General features: G+C 45.1%; 1 protein-coding gene across 1 annotated transcript in view; it reads left to right on the top strand.

Moving 5' to 3' along the window:
- The first annotated feature begins 847 nt into the window (after nt 1-847).
- TNS3 (tensin 3) overlaps nt 848-16,407 on the top strand; it is a 325,962-nt gene continuing 310,402 nt past the window's right edge. Inside the window, exon 1 of the mRNA XM_089669481.1 lies at nt 848-1,062. The gene's annotated coding sequence lies outside the window, so the exon portion shown is untranslated. The remainder of the gene's footprint in view (nt 1,063-16,407) is intronic.

The following is a 16,407-nucleotide window of genomic DNA, read 5'->3' as shown; positions in this document are numbered from 1 at the left end:
GAAAAAGCTTTGGTCACATTTCCCCTCTAATTCTCGGTGTAGAACTCTCTACATTGACCCATTATTCCTAGTATTTGATACTTTGGTATTATTAAGTGTTGTTGCATGGCGACCACTTCCTGTTATCTCACATATATATTCTTATTATTATAGCCACATTTACCCCCCTAACTCCTCCCACAGTTCTTACACTACATAGACAGTAATATACGGAAACGTGCGGATTGTTCCCGATTGGTGTGCTATGACTTTGTGGAACGTTTCGCCGAATGGTTCACGAAATATCGCCGTTTTTGTGGTGAAATTGAGGAGGGTGCAGCTGGCTTTTGTGTTTTGTGCTGAGAGCCATAGTCAGCTGTCAGTCAGGCATCTGGGTGGATCCAGACAATATGATCGGGATCCTTGCTTAGCCTGGAGCAGCTCGGTGACATCGGCTGTCCGCAGGTTCTGGGTCACAGGAGATCAGAAGTGAATTGCTGTGACATGCAAGAGAATTATGACCGGAAAAGCCAAGATCACATTTCCCCGGTAATTCTCGGTGTAGATCTCTACATTGATCCATGATTCCTAGTATTCGGTATTATGGACGGTGCCAGCAGTGTGGTGACACGTGTATCGATCCGGCAGAGAGGGGAGTAGACACTGTATCGTGTATTGCTAATCAATAAGCAGGTACCGGGCACACAGGCAGCCAGGCCCCTCCCTCCTGGAGCCCCAGACAATGGAGGTGGGGAGGGAGCGGGGTGGCCGGCCTCGCACAGGATGGGGTGGTGCCTTGTGTCGGAGGCGCCTGCTCAGAGCACGGAGGTGGAGGGAGGGCGGCAGGGAGAGGTGGAGGCAGGGAGGGGACGATTCTACAACTACTTTTGCTGACTGTCACGTTGGTGTTTTGGGAAGTTCTCCGAGCGGAGCGATAGCGGAGGGAGACGTTCCTCTCACACCTCGCCTACAAATGACTGTGGATGGGAGAGTGCGGCGGTCCCTGGGCTCGGCGGCGGATTTCCCAGCTCCCTCCTGAAGTGATTGATCGGACAGAGCCCCGCCCCCCGCAGACCTAGTCAGGTAGGTTGTGGCCGCATTCCCTTCAAGGAGCGCTCCAGTCTGTGTGCCCCGCCACCCCCGGTCTAGTGCGGCTCACTGATTGGATGAGGAAGTAAACAAGGAACAAGCAGGTTAAAGTCCATCCTACACTTCGTACTGATGGAATCCGGGGGGGAGGGGCCGGTCCGTTACCTGTTATGGTGCTGGAGGTGATTCTTTGTCTCTTTAACCCCTCGCCCTCCAGAGGATGTACCCCCCCTCCCCGCCCAGGACATTTCTTGCGATACTTTAACCCCTCGCCTATCAGGCACTTATACCCCCTTCCTTACCAGGCCAATGTTCAGCTTTCAGCGCTGTCGCACTTTGACAATTGCGCGGTCATGCAACATTGTACTCATGAAATTTTTATCATTTTTTTCTCACAAATAGAGCTTTCTTTTGGTGGTATTTAATCGTCGCTGGGCGCTTTACTTTTTGCGCTATAAACAAAAAAAGTGCAAAAAATTTTGAAAAAAAAAAAGTTTCTTTGTTTCTATTATAAAATTTTTCAAACAGGTAATTTTTCTCCACTGATGTGCGTTGACGAGGCAGCACTGATGGGCACTGATAGGCAGCACTGATGAGGCGGCACTGGTGGGCATTGATAGGCAGCACTGATGGGCACTGATGAGGTGGCACTGATGAGTTGGCACTGGTGGGCATTGATAGGCAGCACTGATGGGCACTGATGAGGTGGCACTGGTGGGCATTGATAGGCAGCACTGATGGGCACTGATGAGGTGTCACTGATGGGCACTGATGAGGTGGCACTGGTGGGCATTGATAGGCAGCACTGATGGGCACTGATGAGGTGGCACTGATGGGCACTGATGAGGCGGCACTGGTGGGCATTGATAGGCAGCACTGGTGGGCACTGATGAGGTGGCACTGGTGGGCACTGATGAGGTGGCACTGATAGGCAGCACTGATGGGCATTGATAGGCAGCACTAATGAGCTGGTACGGATAGGTGGCACTCATAGACAGCACTGATAGGTGGCACTGACTGGCATCACTGCTGGGCACTGACACAACCACTGGGCACTGACTGACAGCCCTGCTGGGCTGCACTGATGGGCACTGGTGGGTGGCACTGGTGGGCACAGGTGGGTGGAACTGGTGTGAGGCACTGCTGGGCACCAATCATCAGGGCACCGATCATCAGTCCCCTGATGATCGGTGCCGATCCCTGCTCTGACAGCGTGAGGAAAGTGCAGCTGAGAACCGGCAGTTGCATTTCCTGGTGATCTTCTGTGTCATTGGACACGGCTGATCACGTGGTAAAAGGACGTTGTGATTGGCCTTTTACCACATCACGTGATCAGCTTTGTCTGTAGGACACAACGATCACGGAGATCGCGGGGTCCTCGCCCCCGGGGGAGCGCAGGAGAGCACGTTCTGGGAGGACGTCATATGACGCCCTCCCAGAACTAGCCGGCCGCAGTGTAGCCGTCAGTCGGCTATCTGCGGTCGACGAGTGGTTAAAGGCCAATTGCGCATTCATGCGATGTTGCACCCAAATGAAATTTACCTCCTTTTTTTTCCCCACGAGTTGAACTTTCTTTTGGTGGTATTTGATCGTCTGTGCGTTTTGAATTTTTTGTGCTGTAAAGAAAAAAAACGGCCAATTTTCAGAAAAAACAACATTTCGAACTTTTTGCTATTAAACATGTCCAGTAAAAAAAATCAAATTTCAACATAAATTTCAGCCAAAATGTATTCTGCAACGTGTTTGCTAACAAAAATCCCAATACGTGTAAACAAATTGGTTTGCGTGAAAGTTATAGCGTCTACAAAAGGCGGTATAGAAACTGTAATTTTTTTATTTTTGACTAGTAAGGGCGGCGATCAGCGACTTATAGCGGGACTGCGGCGGGCATTCTGACATTTGGAGGGGAACTGACTTGGTGTCACTGACATCCCCAGTGACACCAATACAGTGATCAGTGCTAAAAAAAAGGGGAGGGTTTTACTAGGGGGCGGGGTGTGTGTTTCACTGTAATCACACTGCTCTGGATGGCTGTGCTGTGCAGGGCAGTGTGCCCAAGCTGACAGGGAGGAGGACTCTTGGTAAACAAAACAGTCCTCCCCGTCAGAGATGCTCAGTAATCACCGGCCTGGACCCGGTGATTAACAGCTGCAGCTGCTAATGGCAACGCAGGTAGGGCGTGTGCGTGGCTTTTGCGCACCCCCTACCCGGAAATACGAAATCCTGTATATATATGTGATTTTGCGCACCCCTGACACCCTGTAGCAGTATATCTGCTATAGGGCGGCAGGAAAGCGGTTAATGTCATATAAAGCTGAGCTCCAGGTATGCATTCTATATCCTAGTTCCAGCTTGGAGGGGTACACATGTCATACCTGAGGGGTCCCTGTAGAAGCAGAGACTCACTGCTGTAGTTCCCTATACTACCCTGATCACTCAGGTCCTGTGCCCTTCTGTGTATTGAGTATAGGGGGTGCTCCATCAGCACAGGTGCCATTCACAGAACACAAACCATTCCCTGAGTGGATGAGGAGGAGATTGTGACATCAGTTCTTCTCCACCTCATCAAATCAGAGAACGTCTTGCATTCATTAGGAAGAATAAATTGATACTGCAACTTTTGGCGCGATCGATGTAGTATCGGCAAAATCTGCCGCGACCGCTGCAGTATATCGGCAACTTCTGCCGCGACCGCTGTAGAATATCGGCGACTTCTGCCGCGACCGCTGTGGAATATCGGCGACTGCTGCCGTGTTCGCTGTAGTATTATCAGCAACGTCTGGCGTGTTCGCTGTATTATCGACAAATTGTGGCACGATCGTTGTATTATCGGCAACTTCTGTTGCGATCGCTGTGTTATCGGCAACTTCTGCCGCGATCGCTGTAGTATATCAGCAACTTCTGCCGCGATCGCTGTAGTATATCGGCGACTTCTGCCGTGACCGCTGTAGTATATCGGGACTTCTGCCGCGACCGCTGCAGAATATCGGCGACTTCTGCCGCGACCGCTGCAGAATATCGGCGACTTCTGCCGTGACCGCTGCAGAATATCGGCGACTTCTGCTGCGACCGCTGCAGAATATCGGCGACTTCTGCTGCGACCGCTGCAGAATATCGGCGACTTCTGCTGCGACCGCTGCAGAATATCGGCGACTTCTGCCGCGACCGCTGCAGAATATCGGCGACTTCTGCCGCGATCGCTGTAGTATATCGGCGACTTCTGCCGCGACCGCTGTGGAATATCAGCGACTTCTGCCGCGACCGCTGTGGAATATCGGCGACTTCTGCCGCGACCGCTGTGGAATATCGGCGACTTCTGCCGTGATCGCTGTAGTGTTCTGGGCAACTTCTTCCGCGTTCGCTGTAGTATTATCAGCAATGTCTGGCGCGTTCGTTGTATTATCGGCAACTTCTGTTGCGATTGCTGTGTTATTGGCAACTTCTGCCGCGATCGCTGCAGTATATCAGCAACTTCTGCCGCGATCGCTGTAGTATATCGGCGACTTCTGCCACGATCGCTGTAGTATATCAGCAACTTCTGCCACGATCGCTGTAGTATATCGGCGACTTCTGCCGCGATCGCTGTAGTATTGGCAATTTCTGTCGATGTCGCTGTATTATTGTCAACTTCTGCCGCGATCGCTGTAGTGTTATCAGCTACTTCTGGCGCGATTGCTGTATTATCGGCAACTTCTGCCACGATCGCTGTAGTAATGCCAATTTCTGCTGCGATCGCTGTAGCATTATGGGCAACTTCTGCCGCGATCGCTGTAGTATACAGTATATCGCCAACTTCTGCCGCGATCGCTGTAGTATATATCGCCAACTTCTGCTGCGATCGCTGTAGTATATATCGCCAACTTCTGCCACGATCGCTGTAGTATATATCGCCAACTTCTGCTGCGATCGCTGTAGTATATATCGCCAACTTCTGCCACGATCGCTGTAGTATACAGTCATGGCCGAAATTGTTGGCACCCTTGATATTTCTCCAGGAAATCATGTATTTCTCACGAAACGTATTGCATTAACACATGTTTTGCTATACACATGTTTATTCCCTTTGTGTGTATTGGGACAAAACAAAAAAAGGGAGGAAAGAAAGCAAATTCGACATAATGTCACACAAACCTCCAAAAATGGGCTGGACAAAAGTATTGGCACCCTTTCACAACTGCGGATAAATAAGAATGTTACAAGCATGTGATGCTCCTGTAAACTCACCTGGGGCAAGTAACAGGTGTGGGCAATATAGAAATCACACCTGAAAGCAGATAAAAAGGAGAGACGTTCACTTAACCTTTGCATTGTGTGTCTGTCTGTGCCACACTAAGCATGGACAACAGAAAGAGGAGACGAGAACTGTCTGAGGACCTGAGAACCAAAATTGTGGCAAAATATCAACAATCTCAAGGTTACAAGTCCATCTCCAGAGAACTAGATTTGCCTTTGTCCACAGTGCGCAACATTATCAAGAAGTTTGCAACCCATGGCACTGTAGCTAATCTCCCTGGTCGTGGACGGATGAGGAAAATTGATGAAAGATTGCAACGCAGAATAGTCCGGATGGTGGATAAGCAGCCCCAAACATGTTCCAAAGACATTCAAGCTGTCCTGCAGGCTCAGGGAGCATCAGTGTCAGCGCGAACTATCCGTCGACATTTAAATGAAATGAAACGCTATGGCAGGAGACCCAGGAGGACCCCACTGCTGACACAGAGACATAAAAAAGCAAGACTACAGTTTGCCAAAATGTACTTGAGTAAGCCAAAAGCCTTCTGGGAAAACGTCTTGTGGACAGATGAGACCAAGATAGAGCTTTTCGGTAAAGCACATCATTCTACTGTTTACCGAAAACGGAATGAGGCCTACAAAGAACAAAACACAGTACCTACGGTAAAATATGGTGGAGGTTCAATGATGTTTTGGGGTTGTTTTGCTGCCTCTGGCACTGGGTGCCTTGACTGTGTGCAAGGCATCATGAAATCTGAGGATTACCAAAGGATTTTGGGTCGCACTGTAGGGCCCAGTGTCAGAAAGCTGGGTTTGCGTCCAAGATCCTGGGTCTTCCAGCAGGACAATGACCCCAAACATACGTCAAAAAGCACTCAGAAATGGATGGCAAAGAAGCGCTGGAGAGTTCTGAAGTGGCCAGCAATGAGCCCAGATCTAAATCCCATTGAACACCTGTGGAGAGATCTTAAAATTGCTGTTGGGAAAAGGTGTCCTTCCAATAAGAGAGACCTGGAGCTGTTTGCAAAGGAAGAGTGGTCCAAAATTCCGGGTGAGAGGTGTCAGAAGCTTATTGATGGTTATAGGAAGCGACTGATTTCAGTTATGTTTTCCAAAGGGTGTGCAACCAAATATTAAGTTAAGGGTGCCAATACTTTTGTCCAGCCCATTTTTGGGGTTTTGTGTGACATTATGTCATATTTGCTTTTCTGCCTCTGTTTTATATTTGTTCCAATACATACAAAGGGAATAAACATGTGTATAGCAAAACATGTGTTAATGCAATACCTTTTTTGTGTGAAATACTTGATTTTCAGGAAAAATATCAAGGGTGCCAACAATTTCGGCCATGACTGTATATCGCCAACTTCTGCCGCGATCGCTGTAGTATATATCGCCAACTTCTGCCGCGATCGCTGTAGTATATCGGCAACTTCTGCCGCGATCGCTGTAGTATATCGGCAACTTCTGCCGCGATCGCTGTAGTATATCGGCAACTTCTGCCGCGATCGCTGTAGTATATCGGCAACTTCTGCCACGATCGCTGTAGTATTGGCAATTTCTGTCGATGTCACTGTATTATTGTCAACTTCTGCCGCGATCGCTGTAGTGTTATCAGCTACTTCTGGCGCGATTGCTGTATTATCGGCAACTTCTGCCACGATCGCTGTAGTAATGCCAATTTCTGCCGCGATCGCTGTAGTATATATCGCCAACTTCTGCCGCGATCGCTGTAGTAGATATCAGCAACTTCTGCTGTGATTGCTGTAGTATATTTCGGCAATATCTGCCGCGATCGCTGTAGTGTTATGGGCAACTTCTGCCGCGACCGCCATCGCCTCCACTTCCACAGGGATCCCCCAGGTATGGCATATGTATAGTTACATCCATCCAGCTGGATAGGCCCTGTTTCACACCAGTGTACCTTTGCTGTGCTAAAATCTACTTTTCCAGGGCAGCAAAAGTGAATGGAAGCTCTTCCCTTTTAAATCCTATATAAGGCGGCAGGCCATTGATGATCCATTTTTTTTTTTGTTTGTTTTTTTTCTGTTCTGCCAGCGGGTTGACTTGATTCCCCCACCAACACACTCCGGGGTTTATTTACTAATGCCGGAGAGTGCAAAATCAGTCTCATTTCTGCATAGAAAACATTCAGCTTCTAACCTTCAATTAAGCTTTTGCAACAAAACCTGGAAGCTGATTGGTTCCTATGCAGATGTGAGCCTGAATTTGCACTCTCCAGCTTTAGTAAATAAACCCCTCAGTGGCGATGGGGGAATCCTTCCTATGGAGCTATTGTATTCTGACAGCAGGGAGAATTCCTGCTGTCTGAATACAAAGATCATTGTTATTGGCTATAGCTGGCAGCACTAGTCCGACAAAAAAAGAAAAAAAACAAAACAAACAGGCTAGTAGTCCAGAAGTTGATTGAGAGCTAGACCTCTATAAAACCAGCCTGCTCATAGATGGAAGGAAATTTGTCTGGTCCCTGCTGAAGCAGCTGAATTACGTTCCATCTATGGCCGGCTTAAATGTGAACATCACTGTGCTTGGGGGTGAACTGCAGATTGAAAAGTCCTGCATGCTGCAACTTTGAGACAGTTTTTAAAAAAACGCACCTTCCATTGTAAATCAATGGGATTGCATTGCACTGCACCTGCGTTTTTGTTGTGTTTTCTGAGTCACATGTCCATGTTTCACAGGTGCATGCTGGAAGTCGAGAAATCAGAAAGCGCACCAAAAATGCGTTAAAAACAAAATATGCCTTTTTGAACAATGCTTACCATGCTTGACAACCGCCCTATAGCAGAAATTCTGCTACAGAGCGTCATCAGTGCGCAAAATCATGTGTATATATACGTGATTTTCCATTTACGGGTAGGAGGAGCACGCGCGCCCTACCCGCGCCGCCATTCACGGCCACGGCTGTCAATCACTGGGCCACGGCCGGTAAATACTCGCCGGCGCCCGGTGATTTCCGAGGATCTCCTACGGGGAGGAGGACTGTTTTGTTTACTAACAGTCCTCCTCCTTGTCAGCACAGCCATCCACAGCAGTGTGGTTACAGTGAATTGCACACATCCCGCCCCCTAGTAAAACATTCCCAGCACACAGTTAACCCTTTGATCGACCCTCATGTTAACCCCTTCCTGCCCAGTGCCATTAGTACAGTGTCAGTGTTGTGGGTTTTTTTTAGCACTGATCACTGTATTGGTGTCACTGGGGATGTCAGTGACACCAAGTCAGTTTCCCCCCAGTGTCAGAATGTCTGCCGCAGTCCCGCTATAAGTCGCTGATCACCACCATTACTAGTAAAAATGAAAGAAAAGGAAAAAATCCCAGTACACCGCCATTTGTAAACGCTATAACTTTCACGCAAACCAATTAATTTACACGTATTGGGATTTTTTTTTTTTTAGCAAAGACATGTAGCAGAATACATTTTGGCCAAAATTTATGGTGAAATTTGATTTTTTAAAATGTCTTTACTGGACATGTTTAATAGCAAAAAGTAAAAAATATAGTTTTTTTTTTTTATAGCGCAAAAAAAAAAAACCAACGCACAGGTGATCAAATACCACCAAAAGAAAGCTCAATTTGTGGGGAAAAAAGGAAGAAAATTTCATTTGAGTGCAGCGTTGCATGACCGCGCAATTGTCAGTTAAAGTAACGCAGCTCCGTAACGCAAACAACTGGTCTGGTCAGGAAGGGGGGTAAATCCTCAGGAGGGCAAGTAGTTAAGCACACCAGCGTGAAAAGGTTCTAAACAATAACATCCAATCCTGGGGTTCAGCTTTAATGTATTTACATGTCATTGATCAGCCCATATCTGTGCAGTTAAGGCTCTTTCACCGGTCATTTCCAAGCACTTCGTTGGTTTTCGTACCTTCTAGGGCTCATTCAGATGGGTAATCAGACCCGTCCTCTGATTTGTATACTGTATGTTGATTCATACTTGAGTTTCTGCAAGCATCTTTGGAGTGTTTTTTTTATATGCAATTGTACAAGCATTTTATGGGTCGAGCACTTTATGGGTCGAGCATTTTAGTTTTAGCCAATGGACAGCTAGTTACCAGGAGGCATCACACTTGTAAGATCAGGCACCATAGTCATACAAGGCATGCCAAGGCTGGTGGCAAGAAAAGTGTGGGCATTAAATCAAGCCCTAGCAACATTTTTCTGGCAGTGCAGCCCTTTAAATTGGCCTGCACAAGATTTAGAAATCCCTGCTGCTCAGTTCAGGGTCTTTACCGATATAAGTGTCAGATTCAGGTAGTTCTTAACCTCCTCGGCGGTATGATTCTTTCCGATTTTTTTTTTGTGCTGAAAGCGATACCATTTTTTTTGCATGGAAATATGTAGTTTTTTATTGTAGGCTGTAATTTTTAGGAATAACTCACTGACTGTCCGAACAAGAGTCTAGTAAACATCCCGGGTAGGATAAAACTTGAAACACGAAATCATAAATTATAATTTAATAAATAATCATAAAAAATAAAAATATAATAATAAATTTAATTCAATAATATAATCAAACCAAAAACACTGAAATTTGAAATACAGAGGCAAATTGGCACATCGCTGAGCAAAGTCGCAAAATCGTTTTCAGTGTCTGATGACGAATTTCTCCACGAATCATTATCACTCAATTCTGCAAGTGGTTCTGATTTACTATCGCTGTTCTCTAGCCGGTCTAAAACCGCTTTTGACATAAAGGGGCGCTTTTTGGACGCCATGGACTTTTCTCAGTTTCCAGGCAGAAAGAACAGTCAAAATGCAGGCAGGGCACAGGAAAAAGCACTCGGGACAAAATATATGTGAAATGCATTGAAACAGCAAAAATGAAATTTTTTAAAAATTTCAAATTTCCGGCGCCCGTACGTCCCGACGTCACAGGGACCGGAACACGGAAGCCGGATGCCGGCATCGGCCGGAGGAGATGGCCGGGACGCTGCAGGAGACGCATCGCGGGAGCGAAGGACAAGGTAAGTGCTGCAGGGACCCCCAGAGCAACGCCGCATGGTAAGCCTGAGTGTAGGTTACCGTTCTTGGTACTCAAATTTTACCCCGAGCTACACTCGGGAATACCGCTAAGGAGGTTAAAGTGTTACTAAACCCACAACAGTAAAATCAGTCTGTATGCGTAGTAAAGCATGCTTGTTATACTCACTGTGGAACCTAAGGGGTTAATCCTCCACATTGTGTAAAAAGGCTGTTTGATCCTGTCTTCTCTGCCTCTCCTTTTGTTGAAATGACTACCTGATCTGGTCTGTAGTCCCATACACATGCTCATTTTGGTGTGTATCGCTATAGAGGTTATTTTCTTTTTTCTTGGGAGAGTGCATGTGATCAGCACAGGGCCAATCGGCACTCTCCAGACAGAGGGTCAGAACTTACACATCCTCCTAGAGTAGAAAGAAAACTCCTCCTACAAGCTTTAACCAGTGCCCTGCTGAAGTCACAAGACTGCTCTAACTGCTGATGAAAAAAGGTATTTAGCAGTTTATATTTACTAAAATAATTGCATTTCCATGTTGTGTGTACTGTGGGAGACCAGATATAGTGAATACAGGGTCTTGGGTTTAGTAACACTTAATAGCGTCACTTTTTTGAAATGGTACTGTTACTGCACCAAATTCAGATTATTTAAGTATATACAAACTGGAGATAATTCAAGTGACACTAAAGTCCAAAATACTTACTGCTTGACAACTTCAGATCCGTAAGGTTTTACTCCCTTCCTGACCAGGCCATGTTTTGCTATTTGGCACTGCACTACTTGTTGTAACTGGTAACTGAGTGGTCATTCAACGCTGCATCCAAACAAAATTTATATAATTTTTTTCACACAAATAGAGCTTTTTTTGATGGTATTTGATCACCACTGAGTTTTTTATTTATTTATTTATTTATTTATTTTTTATTTTTGCTATAAAACTTATCCAATCAAAAATCAAAAATCAAATTTCTTCAGAAATTTCGGCCAAAATTAATTCTGCTACATATCTTTGACAAAAAAGTTCAGATAAGTATATATTGATTGCTTTGTGTGAAAGGTATAATGTCTAAATGCTACGGTATATATACTGGAATTTTTATTTGTTATACTACTAATGGTGGAGATCAGCAACTTAAATTGGGACTGTGATAGTGCGGTGGTCAATCTGACACTGGGTGGGAACTGACTGACACTGACATCCCCAGAGACACTTATACAGTGATAATACCATACACTGTTACTGTACAAATGTCACTGGCTGGGAAGGGGTTAACATCTGGGGTAATCAAGGGGTTAAGTGTGTGTTTGTCAAGTGTTAATTTGTGTAATGTGTGCTGCTTTTTACTAAAAATCTTGCTTTGCAGGGAGCAGAAACAGAGTCACTGTGTTGACTGGAGTGTACAGAGTCCTGTGTTGATTGTCAACACAGGGCTCTGGGCTGTGATTGGACATAGCCGATCAGCAGGGCCTGGCCATGACCTGCTGACAAACACCTGCTGTGTACAATCACAGTTAGAGGTGGCAGGTGGGGGCACACGCCCTGTACCCAGAAGAGGCCAGAAACATATAGGTACATTGCTGTGCCTGTACGAGTGGCACATCCACAGTACACTGTGGGCGGGAGGTCCAAAAGGGATTAAGGATTGAGGGTCTGTATGGACACTTTGGCCTCAGTACTAGTTCTTGCCCCAAATTCATCTTTCAACACATAAATTAATCTGTTGCCTGCATTGACATTTGTTAAAGTGCTTCTGGCTTCAAATTTCTCAGGTGTCAGTTGAACCTAGTCCCCGTTCACACTAGGTAGCATGTAAAATCACACAAATTTTGTGCGCATTCATGAAACTCACAAAAACCATGGGGAAATGTTCACAGTTCCCCAAATGTGTTCAATAAGAAGTGTAGTCTTGCATACACACAAAAAAAAATAAAAAATCAAAGTTGAGAGTGCAAAAAGGTGCATGAGCCTCTTTGCCATGTTTATTGCACATAGAGCAGTGCATTGATGTGAACGGACTGTCCTACATACAGTGGATGTCAGGTGATGTAAAAAAAATGAGGCAAAGATAAATCACTTCAGAACTTTTTCCACCTTTTAATGTGATCTATAAACTGTAAAACTCAATTGAAAAACAAACTGAAATCTTTTAGATGGGAAAGTAAACATAAAAAACGAAAATAATGTGGTTGCATAAGTGTGCACACCCTCTTATAACTGGGGATGTAGCTGTGTCCCGGCTAAACTTTGCAAAAGCACATCTGAAGTCTCCCAAAAGCATGTGGGAAAATGTGTTATAATCTGATGAAACCAAGGTTGAACTTTTTGGCCATAATTCCAAAAAATGTTTGGTGCAAAAACAACACTGTACGTCACCAAAAGAACACCATACCTACAGTGAAGCATGGTGGTGGCAGCATCATGCTTTGGGGCTGTTTTTCTTCAGCTGGAACTGGGGCCTTAGTCAAGGTAGAGGGAATTATGAACAGTTCCAAATACCAGTCAATATTGGCATGAAATCTTCAGGCTTCTGCTAGAAAGTTGAACATGAAGAGGAACTTCATCTTTCAGCACAACAATGACCCAAAGCATACATCCAAATCAACAAAGGAATGGCTTCACCAGAAGAAGATTAAAGTTTTGGAATGGCCCAACCAGAGCCCAGACCTGAATCCAATCGAAAATCTGTGGGGCGATCTGAAGAGGGCTGTGCACAGAAGATGCCCTCGCAATCTGACAGATTTGGAGTGTTTTTGCAAGGAAGAGTGGGCAAATATTGCCGAGCCAAGATGTGCCATGCTGATAGACTCATACCCAAAAAGACTGAGTGCTGTAATAAAACAAAAGGTGCTTCAACAAAGTATTGGTTTAAGGGTGTGCACACTTATGCAACCATATTATTTTAGTTTTTTATTTTTACTTCCCTCCACCTAAAAGATTTAACCATTTGCCGTTTGCCTACTGTTTTTAAACGGCAGGGCGGTGGCACTCTAGGGGTGGTTTGCCGTTCATAAACGGCACCCGCTATTTCTAGCTGTGCGCGCTCCCTGGGAGCACGCAGCACCGCGATCCGGTGCCCGCTGTGTCCTCCGGACACAGTGAAACACCGATCGTCGGACGGGACCTCTGTACAAGGTCCCGATCATGTGATCACTGATTGGCCAATCAGTGATCACATGCAAAGTAGTAAGCAAGATGTCACTTGTGACATCATTGCTTAATACGTGTGAAATCTGTGAATGATCAGAGAGGTCACATGGTACAAGGCTATTCACAACAGCCTTGTACCATGTGACAAGCTCTGACCAATCACAGCTCACATAGTATTTCTCAATAGCTGCAAGAATGCCGACAGAGAGAGAGAAATGATTGCTTTTACATCCTATATGGGTGTAAAAGCAATCGCTGTAAAAGAAAAAAAAAAAAAAAATCTTCATCACCCCCCACAAGTAGTACAGTGTCAACACTGTACTGCTAGGGTGACAGTATGTAAAAAAAACAAAAAAAACATAAATAATAATAGAAAAAATAGAAAATAAAAATGTAAAAAAAAGTTTAAAAATTATAATTTTTGGTTATAATCTAATTTGGCGTATTTTTTTTTTTTACTAAAAAGATAACGGAATAAATCGTGGCCAAGATTTATGAAGAAATATTATTTATTTGCAAAATTTTATAAGAAAAACACTTTTTCCAAAATGTTTAGACTTTTTCATTTACATAGCAAAAAAAAAAAAATCCCAGCGGTGAATAAATACCACCAAAATAAAGCTTTATCTGTCTCAAAAAAATGGTAAAAAATTCATATGGGTACAGTGTTGCATGACCGTGCAATTGTCATTCAAAGTGTGATAGTGCTGAAAGCTGAAAATTGCCCTGGACAGGAAGGGGGTAAAAGTGTCCGGTCTGGAAGTGGTTAAGCTTGTTGGTCAACTGAGTTGTACAGTTTATAGGTTACATTAAAGGTGGAAAAAGTTCTCAAATTATTTGTTTCATTTTCTTAGAAACCTGACATGTTAACAGGGTTGTGTAGACTTTGTATATCCAATGTATGAAGCATGACAGCACAGTGCAATGCCCAATGTCGCACTACACTAGTATAAATGGGTGCTTCTCTAAGTCCTTTAATTCTTTTGTAGATATTTGTACATTTTGAACACAATAATGATTTCTTTGTGGTTGTCTGTACTTTCCAGCTTGTTCAGGTGCAAGGACTGGGGTAGGTGGGTGTTATTGTGATAGAACTCTGCATGCAGTTTAGAAAAAAACACTTTTATAAATCATAGATTTCCTTTTCAATAGAGATCAACTCCAGCCATGGATGTATTGCTGTCTGTGACCTCACCGCTTCTGACAATATTCCTAGTCGGTGACTGCAAATAAAAAAACTGACAAAAGTTCTATCCTTTTACCTCTGTCCGAAAGTAAAAATATAAACTGCACAAAAAAATTAAAGGAACACTTTGAGAACACATCAGATCTCAATGGGGAAAAATATCATGCTGGATATCTATACTGATATGGACGGGGTAATGTGTTAGGAATGTAAGGATGCCCCATCGTTTGATGGAAATTAAAATTATCAACCTACAGAGGACTGAATTCAAAGACACCCCGAAAATCAAAGTGAAAAAATTATGCAGCAGGCGAGTCCATTTTGCTGAAATTTCATTGCATCAACTCAAAATGGTCCTCAGTAGTTTGTATGGCCCCCACGTGCTTGTATGCATGCCTGACAATGTCGGGACATGCTCCTAATGAGACAACGGATGGTTTCCTGGGGTATTTCCTCCCAGATCTGGACCAGGGCATCACTGAGCTCCTGGACAGTTTGAGGTGAAACCTGACTGCGTCATATGGACCGAAACATGATATCCCAAAGGAGTTCTCTTGAATTTAGGTCAGGAGAGCGTGGGGGCCATTCAATGGTATCAATTCCTTCATCCTCCAGGAACTACCTGCATACTCTCGCCATGAGGCCGCGCATTGCCGTGCACCAGGAGGAACCCAGGACCCACTGCACCAGTGTAGGGTCTGATAATGGGTCCAAGGATTTTATCTCAATACCTAATGGCAGTCAGGGTGCCATTGTCTAGCCTGTAGAGGTCTGTGCATCCCTCTATGGATATGCCTCCCCAGACCATCACTGATCCACCACCAAAACAGTCATGTTGAACCATGTTACAGGCAGCATAACATTCTCCATGGCTTCTCCAGACTCTTTCACATCTGCCACATGTGCTCAGGGTGAACCTGCTCTCATCTGTGAAAAGCACAGGATGCCAGTGTGATCCTGCCAAATCTGGTGTTCAATGGCAAATGCCAATCGAGCTCTATGGTGCCGGGCAGTGAGCACAAGGCCCCATAGAGGATGTCGGGCCCTCAGACCACCCTCATGAAGTTTGTTCCCGATTGTTTGGTCAGAGACATTCACACCAGTGGCCTGCTGGAGGTAATTATGTAGGGCTCTGGCAGGGCTCATCCTATTCCTCCTTGCACAAAGGAGCAGATGCCGGTCTTGCTGATGGGTTAAGGACCTTCTACGGCCCTGTCCAGCTCTCCTAGAGTACCTGTCTCCTGGAATCTCCTCCATGCCCTTGAAACTGTGCTAGGAGACACAGCAAACCTTCTGGCAATGGCACATATTGATGTTCCATGTGCAACCTCTGTAGGGTCCAGGTATCGCCTCATACTACCAGTAGTGACACTGACCCTAGCCAAATGCAAAACTAGTGAAAAACAGTCAGAAAAGATGAGTAGGGAAAAAAATGTCAGTGGCCTCCACCTGTAAAAGCATTTCTGTTTTGGGGGTCGTCTCATTGTTGCCCATCTAGTGCACCTGTTGTTAATTTCATTAACCCCAAAGCAGCTGAAACTGATTAACAACCCCCTCTGCTACTTAAAGGATAAGTTCACCTTTTAGACAAAAATAATAAATGCACATTTTTTTTGCAGGTAAAAAAATGTGCATTTATTATATTTGTCTACAGGAGCCTGGAAAGCATCGCACCAGCGATCAGACCTGTCAGAATATTGGGATGTACGATCAAGCTGATATACTGACAGGAACAATCCATGAACTATCACGGCGCTCCACGGCGCAGTGGTA

Source organism: Staurois parvus, unplaced genomic scaffold, assembly GCF_062004578.1.
Source record: "Staurois parvus isolate SC_StPar_1 unplaced genomic scaffold, SC_StPar_1.0 ptg000077l, whole genome shotgun sequence".
NCBI lineage: Eukaryota > Metazoa > Chordata > Amphibia > Anura > Ranidae > Staurois > Staurois parvus.
Note: the sequence above shows the minus strand (reverse complement) of the source record. Positions and strands in the feature narration are given on the sequence as shown.